Source organism: Elephantulus edwardii, unplaced genomic scaffold (genome assembly GCF_000299155.1).
Source record: "Elephantulus edwardii isolate Elephantulus edwardi_28Jun2011 unplaced genomic scaffold, EleEdw1.0 scaffold00016, whole genome shotgun sequence".
Taxonomy (NCBI): domain Eukaryota; kingdom Metazoa; phylum Chordata; class Mammalia; order Macroscelidea; family Macroscelididae; genus Elephantulus; species Elephantulus edwardii.
In genome coordinates, this window is record NW_006399766.1 from 4574905 (window position 1) to 4591680 (window position 16776).

Below are 16776 nucleotides of genomic sequence, written 5' to 3' on the forward strand. Positions count from 1 at the left end.
TATGATCCACACAGTCAAATGCCTTTGCATAGTCAATGAAACACAAATAAAGGCCCATCACAGTCCCCGCCCATCTTCCCAGGTAATCAAAGACGCCAAAAAACTGGGAGACATTCGTTCAGCAGGCCGCTCAGAGAGGGGATACAGGAGTCTGAGCAGCTGAAAGCTGGGCAGCCTAAAGGCCCATCACAGTCCCCACCTGCATCTTCTAGATATTATACATTTATATAATTTTTATATAATTTCTTTTCCAATTGTAGCTTTCTGCACATTCCATTATAATACTTTGCTTTGTCGTCCTAAGCTGCCCTTTGAAATCTTCTCTTCAACTCTTTTAGTTTGGCATGTTTTCCTTTTATTTTGGCTTCTCAGTGGTCCAGTGCAATTTTTTTGTTTGTTTATTGTAAAAAACATGTATGGGGATCTAATAAGAGTTGGAAGCAGAAGACTGGGAATGGGCAGGGATGAAATCACAGGGCTGCACAATTTGGTGAGTGGAGGAAGTGGGCGAAGAAAATGAGGAAGTTCTACTGGGGACCAGAAAAGACAGGGTAATGATCAGCATAGTCAAATGGTGATTAACTTTTTTTTCTTTTTTAACAAAAAAAATTGTCTTTTTCATTTGTGGAGTTCTTATTTGGGATGGGGCACAGATTCTCTGTCTGCTTCATACTTAACAGGGGTATTGAAATGAAGGGGAAGGTGAACCCACTTTAATAATTTACTGGTGGTCCTGAGTTGAAGCGGCATGTCTTCTTGTTCAGTTAGAAGGTATTTTCCTGACGTTTTATGACCCCTGGACCGCAAAGTGTTTTCCAAGGTGAGTCCAGTGTGGATGGCTGGAAGAACTTTGAGGCTCCATCCTCCTTTGTTTTGTTAGCTGGCAGTTGTATTTTCCTTTTGTTTCTGGAACTGGGCTCAGGGCTCAGGTCTGGAGCAAGACTCAGGTTTCAGGTCTGGAGCAAGACTCAGTGTCCAGGTTACCTATAGGAAAGGGAGCAAACCTAAAGAGAACAAACTTATGAGTTACAAAGAGAAGGGCTTTGAAGGTGTTACAAATGTACTGGAGAAGGAGGTGGAGGAAAGTGATTTAGATAAAATTCCTCTTACACACCAGGTTTCTCTCCCCAGAGACCTGACAGTTCTCTCCAGGGGCCACCCAGTGCAATTTTTCTTCTCTTTTGACATCCATTTAGATATTCTTTTCTCTTTTGTTTTTATAAAGACCTTTTGCTTTCTTCATGAGTGCTTCTGGAGTGCTCTTTGGAGTGAAGGCTGATGAAGGAAGCTGCACCTCACATACTTTGGGCATATTGTTAAGAGGGGCTACTCCTTGGAGAATGACATGATGCTGGGAAGAGTGGAGCATTGGCAAAGGAGAGGAAGACCCTCAACCAGATGGACTAATAGTGCACTTGTGTGTCAGGCAGTGGGAGGATGGTGCAAGATAGAATAAGGTTCAGATCTTTTGTTCATAGTGTCGCTATCAGTTGTACTTAACTCGATGGCACCTAACAAAAACATTATTATTTATATTACACATCTTGTTGTTATTATTGTTGTGTACCATAAAATTGGAACCGACCCATAGCTGACCCTCCAGGGGGTTTTCATAGGCATGGGGGGAAATTGCCCATCCTTCTCCCAGGAGAGGAAGGCCCTCAATAAGATGGATTGATTCAGTCACTGAGGCAATGTAGATAGGTGTTTCAGAGACAATAAGACTGGCAAGTGATAGAACAGGGTTTAGGGCTGTTGTACATAGGGTTGCTATGAGTCACTGGTGATTTGCCGACACATAACAATGACAACAACAAATTTTATACATATATATATATATATATACATATATAAAATAAAAACTATTGTTTAGTGAAAACTTTTGTGTGTAACATCTCTAATCAACACAAAGTAATTTTTATTTTACCCATTTTACAGATAAGAAAAATCAAAGTTCAGAAATGTAAATTGGCTAATTAAAAACCACATAGTTATATAGTGAGCCTCCTGGAGATTGTGACCTGACAATATGTATGGACTCAAAATGAAATGTGTGAACTATTCCTCTCTCTCATGCTGCCTCCTCAGACATCCTTTCTTCCAGACAAAGAAGCAAGTTTCAGGAGAAGGTAAAAAAAAAACAAACCAGAAACCACGAAGCAAGTTTCAGGAGAAAATAATTTAAAAAATCTACTGAACTTAGCCCCTCATCGTTCTGCTGCCATACATAAATGTTTCCTCCCTAAACTTATTTTAAATTGAAACTGGAATTCTATTTCTGATGTTGTGTATAATTTAAAGGGACAAATAAAAACTTCTTCTGTTCAATTGAGTTCTATTTGACTTAGTTTTCCAGGAAGACATTGCCTTTGGTGTGGGTAGCAAAACACACACAAAGAAGAAATAAGGAATCATTGATTTGTGATACTGAGGTAATATTGATGGCGTTCTCCCTCTTTTCACAGGCCACAGGCAAATGTGTGTTCGTAAAATGACAAAGGTTCATACAGATAAAAGCCTATATCAAAAGCCTTCTTCTCCAAATAAAATTATCATGGAGATCCAATGCAGCTAGCTTCTATTGATCATTTATCCACCTGGAATATTGTCAGCAATACTCAGGTGCAGTCCTCTATTTTATCAGAATGTTTGACTGGGCAGTGTTCCTACGGATTATCTATTTTCACTGAATAATTTGCAGCAGGGTTGCTAATCAAGAGAAAAAAGACGATGCCTTTGGTGATGAAAATTGCTTTCCAGTGACTGATTGTGCTAATCAATCTTCTACAAGGGAAATCAGGAGCAAAAGAGGGCCAATAATTGCAAAAGACAGCCGCACACATGAAGAAAAATAACTGATGCTCTAAAAAAGCAACTCTTGAGAAAATGTTGCAGAGTTGGCTGTTTTAGAACATATATATATGTTACAAAGCAGTTTTTTCCCATAGTTCAACACTGTCATTTCCCTACAGCCTATACCTTGTTTTCAATATGTGTATGAGGACTGTGCCTGCTTTATTGTGGCATTATGATATTTTTTACAACACTACCCAATTCCAGAATAATCTAGAATTTCTTTTCAATAATCTGAAATACATTCTAAAATTTGGCAGTTCTAAACACTGGCAAACTGGTGGTGCAGGGATTACATTCAGTCTCTGATAGTGATTTTCTGCATGTGATAACCACGTGCAGAAAGGAAACTTTTCTTTCTAATGTCTCTTAGCTGTCAGGGTAGCATAAAAATCATCCCTATTGTGTCAATGTCTTTGTTTATAGTTTGCCTGTAAATTTGTCATGATGTGCCAGACACAAAATCAATGCAGTGTTGACTCCCCAGCCACTGCTTTCTAGACTTTGTGTAGTAGAGTCTGAAACTTCTATCATTCCCTTACAAAGCTATGAATTGTGTTTTCCAAAAAGTTATGCTTTATATGAAATATTTATAGCTCTACAAAAATTAAAAGCTGATAGCCTAAAACATTTAGAATTTTATGTTAGTAAAATATGACTTACTGTCTGTGGTACATCTTAATATCTAGAAAACAAAGGTATTCATCACTGGGCCAACAGGCAGCATGATGATAGATGGAGAAAGGATTGAAGTTGTCAGTGATTTCACCTTGTTTGGATCCACAACCAACATTCTTGGTACCAGCAGTCAGAAGATCAGGAGAGGTATTGTATTGGCAAGTTTGCAGTCAGGAATCTCGCTAAAATGATGTCAGCTTTAAAACTAAGGTGCAGTTGATTCAGACCATGGACTTTTCCAGACACTTGCTATGCATCTGAGACCTGGACAATGAATTAAGATGATAGAAGAATTGTTGTCTTTGAGTTGTGGTGTTGGAGAAGAATACAGAATATCCCATGGACAAGAAGAACAAACAGATATGTCTTCAAAGAGGAGCAGCTAGAGTGTTCTTTGGAGGCAAGGATGACTAACCTTTGTTTCTCATACTTTGGGCATGTTGCTAGGACAGGCTACTCCTTGGAAAGGACATCATGCTTAGAAAGGTGGAAGGTTAGGGAAAGAGAGAAAGACCCTTAGCCAGATGGATTGACACAGTGACTGCAGCAATAGGATCAAGAGATGTGTCAGAGATGATGGAAAAGGCACAGGTTAGGACAGGGAAGGTCTATTGGGCATAGGGTCACTCTAAGTTGTGCTTCACTCAATGGCACCTACCAACAGCAAGTGCCTGAAGTGTGGGAAGTCAAATTTGGCCACTTGAAGTAGCAATCCACACATCTAAAAAAGCATAAATGATCAGATTCACTAAATTAAGGGAGGGAGAACCTTTACAAGTTAAACTAAGATATTTGTTTAACATATGAATTTAGTGAAAAATCTCTATAACACAAAATTTGATCATACCAGTTTTCTTTCTCTTTGATGTTTGGTTTTGTTGTGTTTTGTTCCCTATCCCCAAGTTATTTTGGAAATTTCTCCTCTTAGCTTTGATTAGAGTACTTTGTTGTCATTGTTAGGTGTTCAAAGGTATCAACTCTTCTACAATCCTTATTCATTGTCCAGCTCTCAGAAGCATTAGCATATAAGAAGTAATGAAAAGAACATGGCTGAATCAGGTCCTCAAACTGATGTCATTGCTTCTCAAATGGAGACGTCCCTGACTGCAGACTTTCCCAGTGCAATATGTCTCCTGATTTCCTGACCACTGGTAACAAGGATCTAGAGTATGGATTGAAGCAAAATGAAGTTGTTGACAGTTTCAGTCTTTTTCTCCATCTATCATGATGTTTCCTATTGGCCCAGTGGTGAGAACTTTTTTTCCTTGATGTTGAGTTCTGCAGCAAGTCCTTCTCACTTTTGGCAAGCAAAGGTGTGTCATCTGCATAACACAAGTTGATTTTTGGTTTTAGGGGTTTTTTGGTTGGGGTTCATTTTATTTTTAGATTTGTATACATTTATTTGACTTGTGACTCTGATTTCTTTAGGGTATATTACCAGTAGTGGAATTGCTGGGTCAAATGATATTTCTATTCCAACTTTTTTTTTATTTTATTTTATACTAGTTTATTTACAAAATTTGATTACATTGTTTTTGAGAACAGATTCTTTCCATTCCCCTCACCCCCACACCCATCAAATTGTATGACCCCATGATTAATGCCCCCTTCCCCCTGCACATCCCCATCCCTTTGCTTCCACCCTCTCCCACCCCTCTTGGATCCTTATACTCATTCTACAATAATGGCTTTATACAATATTTATCCTTGTAGGAATGAGTTAGTTCACTCAGCATAATGCTTTCCAGTCCTTCCCAAGTTAGGTAATAATTTACAAAATAATTTTCCTATGTGCTACGTAGTATTCCATTGTGTGAATGTACTGTCATTTCTCAATACATTCCTTTGTGGTTGGTAATTTGGTTTGTTTCCATGTCCTTTCGATGGTAAATAATGCTGCTATGAACACTGGTGTACAAATCTCCATGTGTGCCTCAGTTCTCATTTTCTCAGGGAATATTCCAAGTAGTGGAATAGCTGGGTCATACAGAATTTCAACATTCAGCTTTCTGAGGAAGCGCTAGACTGCCTTCCAGAATGGTTGTACCATTTTACAATGACACCAACAATGTGTAAGAGTTACTTTCTCACCACATCCTCTCCAACATTATTACTTGTAGTCCTGTTTAATTTTGCCTCTGTTACTGGAGTGAGATGGTACCGCATTGTGGTTTTGATTTGCATCTCTCTTATTGCCAGTTATTTGGAGCATTTCTTCATGTGTCTATTTGCCATTCAAATATCTGCCTCTGGGAAAATTCTTGCCATGTCTTTAGCCCATTTTGTAATTGGGTTATCAGTCTTTTTTTTGTGGAGGCCCAGGAGTATTCTGTAAACTTTTGTTATAAGACTCTTATCTGAGATGACATTACCAAATATTTGTTCCCAGTCTGTAGGTTTTCTTTTCACCCTATTGGAAAAAGTTTTTGATATGCACATGGATTTAATCTTTAGAATGTCCCATGCATCAACTTAATCCTCTTCAGATTGTGCATTTCTGATTGTATATGACATTCTCTTTATACTTTGGACTAGTACTTCTAAGCTTGATCCCAATTTGTCTCTTATGAATTTTATGGCTTGGGGCTTTACTCCGAGGTCTCTGATCTATCTTGAGTTAATTTTTGTGTGTGGTGTGAGATGTGGATCCTATTTCAGCTTTCTGCAGGTGGAAGTCCAGTTTTGCCAGCACCATTTGTTGAAGACGTCATCAATTCCCCATTTCTCCAATCCTGATACCACATTCTTCTTTGTAGAGTCTAGTTTCTCAAATATATTGATCAGCATACAGATTGAATAACTGTGGAGAGAGGAGTTATTCCTAATGCACAACTTCTTAATTTTAAAACACCTATCAGTCCTTTGCTCTTTTTGCACAACAGCCTCATTGTCTAGATATGGGTTTTTCATGAAGATAATTAAGGGCTCTGGGTTTCTCATAAGCAGAACTAAGTGTACAGTACATTAAGCAACGTTAAATAAAGAGTAAAAATAAAAAACCCAAATAACTAAACATCAATGTCTAATCAGGGTGGAGATTTCTTTGAAGCCCCCATGAAACACCATGGATCACTTGACATAAAAATCATTACATTGTCCCCAATGATACATATTTACTTGTAAGCCATTATATTTATACCATACTGCTGAATTTTCACACTTAAACAATTCTGTGTTTCAAATCAAATGGTACTGTAATTATTGACAATATTTTAAATCAACCTGAATATGTTCAGTAACACATCTGAAATAATAGGGAAAGCTAAGATGAAGAACTCCTACAGTGTAATGGATTAAATTGTGATCCCTGAAAAATACATACTGACATTCTAATTCTTACACCTGTGAACATAATTCCCTTTGGAAATGGGGGTTCAGCTATGTTAACTAGGTCATGTCAGTGTAAAGTGTAAATTAAGTCAATTCCTTTCTGAGATTTCAAAAGAGTAGATTCTACATGCAAGAAAGGAAGTACTGATAGGGGAAGATAGATGACATAACGCATGTAGATCACCAAGTAACCCAGGCGCAGCTGCTCAAAAAAGACAAGGACCTTCCTCTTCTGGAACTGCCGAAGATAGAAAGCCTCCCTATGGACCTAGTTCCCTGAATTTAGACTCCTAGCCTCCTAAATTGTGAGGATATATGTTCAACCTACATGTAGAATTTCTGTGAAAGAAGCACTAAGAGACTGAGACATATGAATAAGCAATGAAAAGTATATCACAATTGGTAGGATGGCAATGGCAATTGTAAGGTACAAACACGTGCTGATTTTAGAGCACTTAAACTGTGTATCTTAGAAGTCATGAAACAGAGTATTATCACTTATAAAAGGAAATTCTTGAAATGATGATGCTAATTTTCCATTTTCATGTTGGCACTTTGAGGCCTAAGATTAACGAAAACCATCTCAGGTGGCAGTAGAAACTACATGAGAATTCCAATTTTGGGGGGCAGTTTATACTGCAGTATATATGAACACACATATATGGTATATAGTATGTATGTATATGCCCATTGTAAGTACTTTTGTATTGGTTTTCATACATTTAATACACAATACATCTTGTGTTTCATTCCTGTGGATTGTGTTTTATACAATCAACCATATATATTTTTATATTATCAATTACTAGTGATCAATGTCATTTATAACCCTGTCTCATCAAGTCCTCACTAAACTTTGCCTAATCCTTCATTCTCTCACCATCTGTCCATGAAACCTTGTTCCCCTATTGGTTCTTCCCTTTCACTTGTCTTCCAATGCCCTTGTCTACTTCCCTTACATTTTGAACAGTTCCCTATTTGGGACAGCGGAATGACAGTACAAGAGAGGAAGACCCTCGATAAGATGGATTGACTCAGTGACTGGGATAATGGGGATAGTTGTGCCAGAGACAATAAGATTGGCACAGAATAGAGCAGAGTTTAGGACTGTTGTACATAGGGTCGCTATGAGTCACAAGCAAGTCGGCAACACATAACAATATTTGCTAATTGCAATAGCTGTATCGTCCTTTCAATTCTTCTCAGTTTGATCCTCTCCTGTCCTAATCCTTTACAGTTTTTATTGACTGTACATTCTGTTTCTACACTCTCCATCCAATCACCACAAGTTATCTTTCTATTTTCTTATTTTTTAATTTTTATTTTTTCTTTCTTTTTAATACATCTTTTTTAATTGTTATTTTGACGAAAGTTTAAGTAACGATTGGAGTTTCATTCATTCATCAGTGCACATTGTCTTCCCTCCCTCTCCCTTCTCTCTCCTAATACACTTTACAATGTACTTCTTGTTATAGATTGTTAATTGTCATACATATATTGTCTAATTATACATCTATTTCAGAACAGTCCTTTCCTTCATAAGTTCCAGTCCAGTATTCATCATCTATCCATTCTTTTCCTGTTCTCCCCAGATCACGTGTCAATCCTATTTTATAACAGTGGTTTTATGCAGTATTTGTCCTTTTGTGATTGAGATATTTCACTCAGCATAATGTCAGATTCACCCATGTTCTATAGTGTTTTACAAGTTCACCGTTTTCAATAGTGCATAATATTCTATTATGTAAATGTACAGCAGTTTTTCTATCCATTTATTTGTTGATGGGCAGTTGGGATGCTTCCATCTCTTTGCTATTGTGAATAATGCAGCAATAAGCACAAGAAGCAGGGGTGTGCATACATCTGTTTGCATTATGGCTCTGGTTTCTTTAAATATATTCCCAATAGTGAGATAACTGGTTCAAATGATATTTCTATTTCTCACTTTTTGAGAAAGCACCAGACTACCTATCCATAGTGGTTGTGTCATTTTACATTCCCACCAGCAGTGAATGAGAGATCCAATATCTCCACATCCTCACCAGCATTTGTTGTTTGCTGCCTTGTTAAACTTTGCTATTGATTGAAGCTCAATATGAAGAAAATGAAGATTCTCACCACTGGACCAATTGACAACATCAGTAAGGATGGTGAAGAGATTGAGATAGTTAACAGTTTTAGTTTACTTGGTTCCACAGTCAACACTCTTGGTAACAGCAGCCAGGAAATCAGGAGACAAATTGCATTGGGAAAGTCAGCTGTGAGGAACCTCTCAAGAGTACTGAAGTGCAACGACGTCAGGCTGGAGACTAAGGTGCGCCTGATCCGGGCTATAGTTTTCAAAATTATGTGCTATGCATTAGAGAGTTGGACAGTGAATAGGGATGATAGAAAGAGAATTGATGCCTTTGAGTTGTGGTACTGGAGAAGAATGTTGAATATACCATGGACTGCTAGGAAAACAAGCAGGTTTGTCCTGGAGGGGGTGAAGCAAGAATATTCCCTGGAGTCAAGGATTCTGAAGCTTCGTCTGACATACTTTGGGCATGTTGCAAGGAGGGACTGGTCCTTGGAGAGGGACATCATGCTTGGGAGAGTGGAGGGACGGCACAGGAGAGGAAGACCCTCAATGAGATGGATCAATTCTGTGAGTGGAGTGGTGGGAATGACTGTGTTTGAGACAGCAAAGTTGGTACAGGATAGAACGGTGTTTAGGGCTCTTGTACATAGGGTTGCTATGAGTCACAAACAACTCGATAGCACATAACAACAACAACAACGTTGTTCCTAAGGTGAGATGATTATCTTCTTCTTGGTGGTGGTTTTTTGTTTTTCATTTTTACCTCTCTGATAGTTAGGGATTTTGAATATGTGTGTGTTAGCCATCTTAATTTATTCTTTGGTAAAATGCCTATTCGTATCTTGTGCTTATTTTGTGTTTGGGTTATTTGCCTTTTACTTGTTGAGGTACTGGAGTATTGTATAAATTTTAGATATGAGGCCCTTATTAGATATTTTATTGCCAAAGACTTTTCCCCAATCTGAGGGTTTCCTTTTTACCCTGTTGGAGAAGTTTTTTGGTGTGCAAAGGGATTTGGTTTTTAAAAGGTCCCATTCCTCTGTTTTATCGTCTCCTGATTGTATGGTTTTTATTATGCTTGGAAAGTCTGTTCATTCTATATATTAGGGCTTCTGGAGTTCTTCCTAGCTTTTCTCTGATGAATTTTATAGTCTTTGTCTTTAGATATAGGTCCTCAATTCACCTTGAGATGGTTTTTGTGTATGATGTGAGGTGTGAGTCTTGCTTCAGTTTTCTGTGGAAGGTTTTACAATTTTGTCAGCACAGCTTGTTAAAAAGGCTATCACTTCCTCATATAACTGATTTTGTCTCTTTGTCAAAAATTAGTTGATCATAAGGAAATTAGTTGATTTCTGCATTCTAGATTCTATTCCATTGTTCTTTGTATCTGTCATTGTACCAGACCTATGTTATCTTGACCACCATGCTGTGTAGTAGGATAACTTTGAGAAGAATGGGAAATCTCAGAATACATAATTATGCTCATGTGAAACCTATACATAGACCAAGAAACAATTGTTCAAATAAAACAAGGGGCATGTTTTAAAATCAGGAAAGATGTATGTCATAGTTGTAACCTTTCTCCAAACCTATTTAATTGGTATGCTGAACAAATAAGTTGAGGAACTGAACTATATTTAAAAGAATGCAGTATCAGGACTGGAAAAAGACCACTAATCATTAAATATGTTACACAGGTTTCTTCTATGTTCTATTAAGTGAACCTACTTGTCAAAACAAAATATTCTTAGTTCATGATGTAATTTTAAAAACTTATTTAGTTTAATTTTTCTATTAGCTAGAGGATAAAATTATTATCTCTGATTCATTTTCCTAAATAACACTTTCATCTTGCCAAATTAAATTTCTTCCTTTTTGATGACAGCATCCAGCCAATACTCAAGATTTTCCATAATTTAGCCTCATTTAATCTATTCCATTTTATTTCCATACACTTGAAACTTTATTATCCAGATTGTTACTTTGGTCATAATTACAAAGAATAAAGTACTTGTAAAATTTTTGCTCAAGATCAAGATTTTAAGATTCCTAGTTGGCACGGTGTGTCTTCTACTAATAGCCAAAAGGTTGCCAGCAGCAACTTGAAAGAAAAGGCCTGATGATCTACTTTTGTTTAGATCACAGCCAGGAAAGCCATTCCACCCTGTAACACATGGGTGGCTAAGAGTCAGAACTGATTCCATAATAACTAGTAACAACAACTGTTGTTGTTGTTGTTATGTGCCGTCAAGTCGTTTGCGACTCATAGCGACCCTATGTACAACAGCCCTAAACCCTGCTCTATCCTGTGCCGATCTTATTGCCTCTGACACACTCAAACCGAGTGCCCCAGTCACTGAATCAATCCACCTCATAGAGGGTCTTCCCCTCCTGCACTGTCCCTCTACTCTACCAAGCATGATGTCCCTCTCTAAAGACCTGTCTCTCCTTACAACATGTCCAAAGTATGTCAGACGAAGCCCCAGAATCCTTGCCTCCAAGGAGTAGCGTGGTTTAATCCTCTCTACGATGAATCTGTTTGTTTTCTTGGCAGTCCATGGTACATTCAATACTCTTCTCCAGCACCACAGCTCAAAGGCATCAATTCTCCTTCTGTCCTCCCTAGTCATTGTCCAACTCTCTGATGCATAACAAGTGATTGCAAAAACCATGGCCTGTATCAGGCGGACCTTAGTCTCCAGAGAGACACTGTTGCTCTTGAGTATTTTGGAGAGGTTCCTAACCGCAGACTTTCCCATCGCAACACGGTTTTTGATTTCCTGGCTACTGGTGCCAAGAGTGTTGACTATGGAGCCAAGCAAACTGAAGCTGTGAACAATCTCAGTCTCTTCACCATCCATCAACAACTGCTCCAAGAATTTAATAATTGTCTATATAATCTTCTAAAAATTCATTACTTTGACTTATAGCAGACAATGTACACAATTTATGGTTTATGGACGTTGAGCACCATTCATTTTTTAATGCATTTGATAAAACCAGAAAAGGATGGTGAGGAGTCAGCCGTTAACAGTGAGCTCTCATATCACTTTTTATTTCCTCATCTGATTCCACTGGGTTTTTGTAGGTTTGCTTGATGTTTTTATTTGTTTGTTTTATTTTGTTTTTTAGAGGTATGTAGTAGAGAATTCCAAATGTAAGGGGTATATGAAGATATTTTTCAAGCAGAAAATCACCTTTTCCAACTCTTTTCTCATGATAACATATTCCTGTATGCAATAAGACAAGCAACCAAAATTTAAAACTATTGAATCTGGTTTCACTAAATACATTAAAATTGTTACAAGATAATGGTTGGTTAATACAGACTTCAGGTTATTATGTATGTTCCTCAAACACTTTCTCTATTGGAAAAAAAAATGCATGGAAATATTGAAGGAATATTTAAGAATAGAAATGATAATCCTTACAGTAGAAGCATTTCTACTAGTAACCAAGCATATCTCTAATAATTCATAAAGTATTCTGGATCATGGGAAGTATGTTAATCTATAGACAAAAGGACTAATGAATAATTACATTTTTAAAAAATATCCTATAATTAATAATTTTTTAAATTAATTTTTTGATAGGTGATAAAGGAAAGTCTGTGATGGGAAAGTCTGCTGTTAGAGACTTCTCCAAAGTACTGAAGAGCAATGGTGTCTCTCTGGAGACTAAGGTGCATCTGATACAGACCATGATCTTTGCAATCACCTGTTATGCATCAGAGAGCTGGACAATGACTAAGGAGGATAGAAGAAGAATTGATGCCTTTGAGCTGTGGTGCTGGAGAAGAGTATTGAGAATACCATGGACTGCCAGGAAAACAAGCAGATTCATCCTGGAAAGGGTTAAACCAGGCTGCTCCTTAGAGGCAAGGATTCTGAGGCTCCGTCTAACATAATCTGGACATGTTATAAGGAGGGACTGGTCCTTGGAGAGGGACATCATGCTTGGGAGGGTGGAGGGACAGCACAAGAGGGGAAGACCCTCCATGAGGTGAATTGATTCAGTGACTGGGGTAATCAGGATGGGTGTATCAGAGACGGTGCAATTGGCACAGAACAGAGCAGAGTTTAGGGCTGTTGTACATAGGGTCACTATGAGTAGCAAGTCGATGGCACATAACAACAACAAAAACAAGGTGATAATTTCTTTTTATCTGTTCTTCTCTAATTCAGTAGACTGAACTCCTAAGGGCAATTTTTAACCTAAAAGTTACGATCATCTACGTAATAAAGTTTAATCAGCACAAAATATGATCTATTTGTCACATTTCTACTTGTGATGAATTGACATCTCCTACATAAGTGTGCAGGAGAAGGATGGGCAATCTCCTCCCATGTGATTAAATGCCTCTGAATATCCACTGGAGGGTCAGTTATGGGTCAGTTCCAACTCTATGATATACAACAGCAATAACAACGTAAGTGTAGATATTATGATTCAACCATCACTTTTCACATGGGAAGGCATATACATACACAATTATGGCACCATTTTGATATGAAATTATAGACTTATTATTATATAAACTATAAAAACTAAAGTCTTATAGATAAAATATTAATTATGGCTCAGAATAGAAATTAAATATGAAAAGAGAATTTCATAAATATAAAACACAGACAGCCATATTTTTAAATATATAAAATGTAAGCGTCATATAACATTTTACAAAACATACCATGTGGTTCAATGAATATAACCTTAGTTAAAATCTATAGATTTTCCACAGAACTGGGTGGTGCAAATAGTGTCAGCTGCTAACAGAAAGGCTGGATGTTAGAGTACATCTAGAAGTACCTTGTAATAAAGGCCTGGTGAATTTCTCCATAAAGATTATGCCCAAGATAATTCTATGGATAACAAATGTGTGTGTGTGTGTGTGTGTGTGTGTGTGTGTGTGTGTGTGTGTGTGTATTTGTATTTTACAGTTTGGAAAGTTATACATCTAAACATAAAATGAGGACAGGGATCATTGTCCTAGTGGTAAGGAGCTGTGTGGTCAACCCAAAGGCAGACACTTTGAATCCATCAGTTGCTCTGTGGAAGATAGATGAGCAAACTCCTTTCCTGTGACTTCTTGCCTCTGAAAACCTACTAAAGGGCCCAAGTTGGTTCTGACTTGATGGCATATAACAACAACAACAACATTCTAAAATATTAAAATTGAGAATTCTTTAATATCTTAGTACACTCATTTCATAATAACGTTCTTTTTCCTAATATGGACCATTTATGCATAATACAGTCTGAAAGTATTTCAATATACCTGCTTAATAAAACAAACTATTTAATAAACCCATTGCCTTTGAGTCAGAACTGACTCATAGCTGACTCTCCAGTGGGTTTTCAGAGGCTATAAACCACTTCAGAGGAGATTGTCCATCTTTCTCTTGTAGAAAGGCTGGTAGATTCAAATAACCAAAGATGTGCTGCTTTTGCATTAGTAGCATAACTCTCTACAGACTAAGTCACCAGAATTCCCTTATCCTATTTGTAAATAGTACAACATTGCTTAAATATGTCTTCTTTTATGTCCCTTTCATTAATCAATGATCATATTGGCATAATTTTGTAAAGGGCTATGGTTGTTGTTGCTGTGTACAATCGAGTCAAATCTACCCATAGTTGACCCTCTGGCAGGGTTTCAGAGGCAATAAACATCATGGGAAGACATTGTCCATGTTTCCATGCTTCTTCTGCAGAGCTGCTAGTGGATTCAAATCATGTACCTAAGGGGCAAGTAATCAGTTTCAATTCAGAGTGACTTTATGTGTAATAGAACCACTCATGCCTGTCTCATTTTCATGATCGTTAGTATAGCCATATCTTTAGAGCTGAAATGTTCTTAATCTGACAAATAAACATAAATCCTGTCTAAATTGTTGTTATTGTCATATATCATCGAGTGAGAACCAACCCATAGCTGATCCTCCAATGGATTTTCAGAGGCAATTAATCACACAGGAGGAGATTGTCTATCTGTATCCCATGGAGCAGCTGGTGGATTTTAACCTGCATACCTTTGAGTTGGCAGCAAAATTCCTTACCACTATTTGCACTGGATCTTATGAACTACAGTATTGTTTTGAGACTTAACTGTGAGAGTTAAGTTGTAAAGCAACTTAGTAAACACTCAATTATTATTGAACATATAATTGTTATTTTCTATGTTTTCATGTATCAGTAATAAAGCCATCTGTTTTAAAAATTAAGATATAATGAATTAAATAATGTTAAACTAAGAGTTGAGAAACTTAGTAAACATATAAACCTTATGTTTACAGATACTCTGAATCCCTATGCATATTTCATTAATCAACTGGTTCCGTGCCCATCTGAAAGCATTTCAAATAACAGCTTTTCCAATCCACAAAGAATTCTAATTTAAGTAACCCAATTTACAGTTGTTTCCATTGAGAACTTAAAACCATATTTCCAGTCCCCATACTCCATGCTTGCCACATATTTTGTCAGCCATGCCTGTAATTCTTGTAAATATAATTAAGGTTATGGAAGAGAACCATGACCTTTCTTAGTAAACTAAAACCTTCAATAACAGTTGAGTAAAAATTTCCCAGTGGGGAATGGCTGTTGTACATCAGAGCTCTAAATGAAAAGGAAACACTTGAAATTTGCTTTCCTTGGTTTTTCTTTCTAGTTACCGGAGGGACCACCCATATTAGTTAAGGATGAGAATAAAGGGAAGAACCCACTTTGATGAAGTACTTGGCTCATTCCGATACAGTAGATGCTCCATGGGAGGAGCATATATAAAGACTATAGCCTTGTAAATCCTATGGAACAATTATATTCTGTATATAAGTTTATAATGATTTGGAATTGACTCAATGGGCAGTGTTTGTGTGTGTGTGTGTGTGTGTGTGTGTGTGTGTGTGTGTATGCTTCCTCAAAAAGTTGAACGTATAGCTATTCCACTACTTGGAATATACCCTGAGAAAATAAGAACTGAGGCACAAACGGCGATTTGTACACCAATGTTCACAGCAGCATTATTCAACATCGCAAGAAGATGGAAACAGCTCAAATATCCAACCACAGAGAAATTATGGTACATTCACACGCAGTGGAATACTATGCAGCACACAGGAGCAATGATTTTGTAAATTACTCCCTAACTTGGGAGGGACAGGATAGCATTATGCTGAATGAACTAACTCAGTCCCATAAGGACAAATATCATATAAAACCATTATTGTAGAATGAGTATGAGGATCCAAGTGGGGTGGGAGAGGGTGGAAGCAGAGGGATTAGGATGTGTGGGGATGAGGGGAAGATTAATCATGGGGTTGTACAATTTGATGGGTGTGGGGCAGAGGGAAATTGAAAGAATTTGTTCTTGAAAACAATGTATTTGAATTTTGTAAATAAACCAGTAGAAAGTTTTAAAAAAGACGCAATGGGCAGTCATTTTAATGGGACATAGAGGTTCGAAAGGAGTCAAGAAACTCCTTAATTAACACGGCATCCATCTCTGAATATCTTACAGTACCATCTACTTTTTTAAAGAGTGAATTAGTGGTTTCCATTTGTTATAATTTAAATTATGGATCTATTTGGGTGAAGAAATATTGGCATTCATATTCTAAAGGAATGTCTTTAGAATCCCTCTATTTTTCCACTACACTGTATTATGAAACGACATAAAATAGGATAACCAAAGGAAAATAAGCGCAGAAAGAAATGTGAACTTCTAGAATCTTTTTGTTAAGTATAAGTTACTGGCTTTCTATTGAAGTATTCTACAGAGAAGTCCCAGTGTGAAACTCATGGTATGTCTTCATGCTTCAAAATTTCTACCTGCT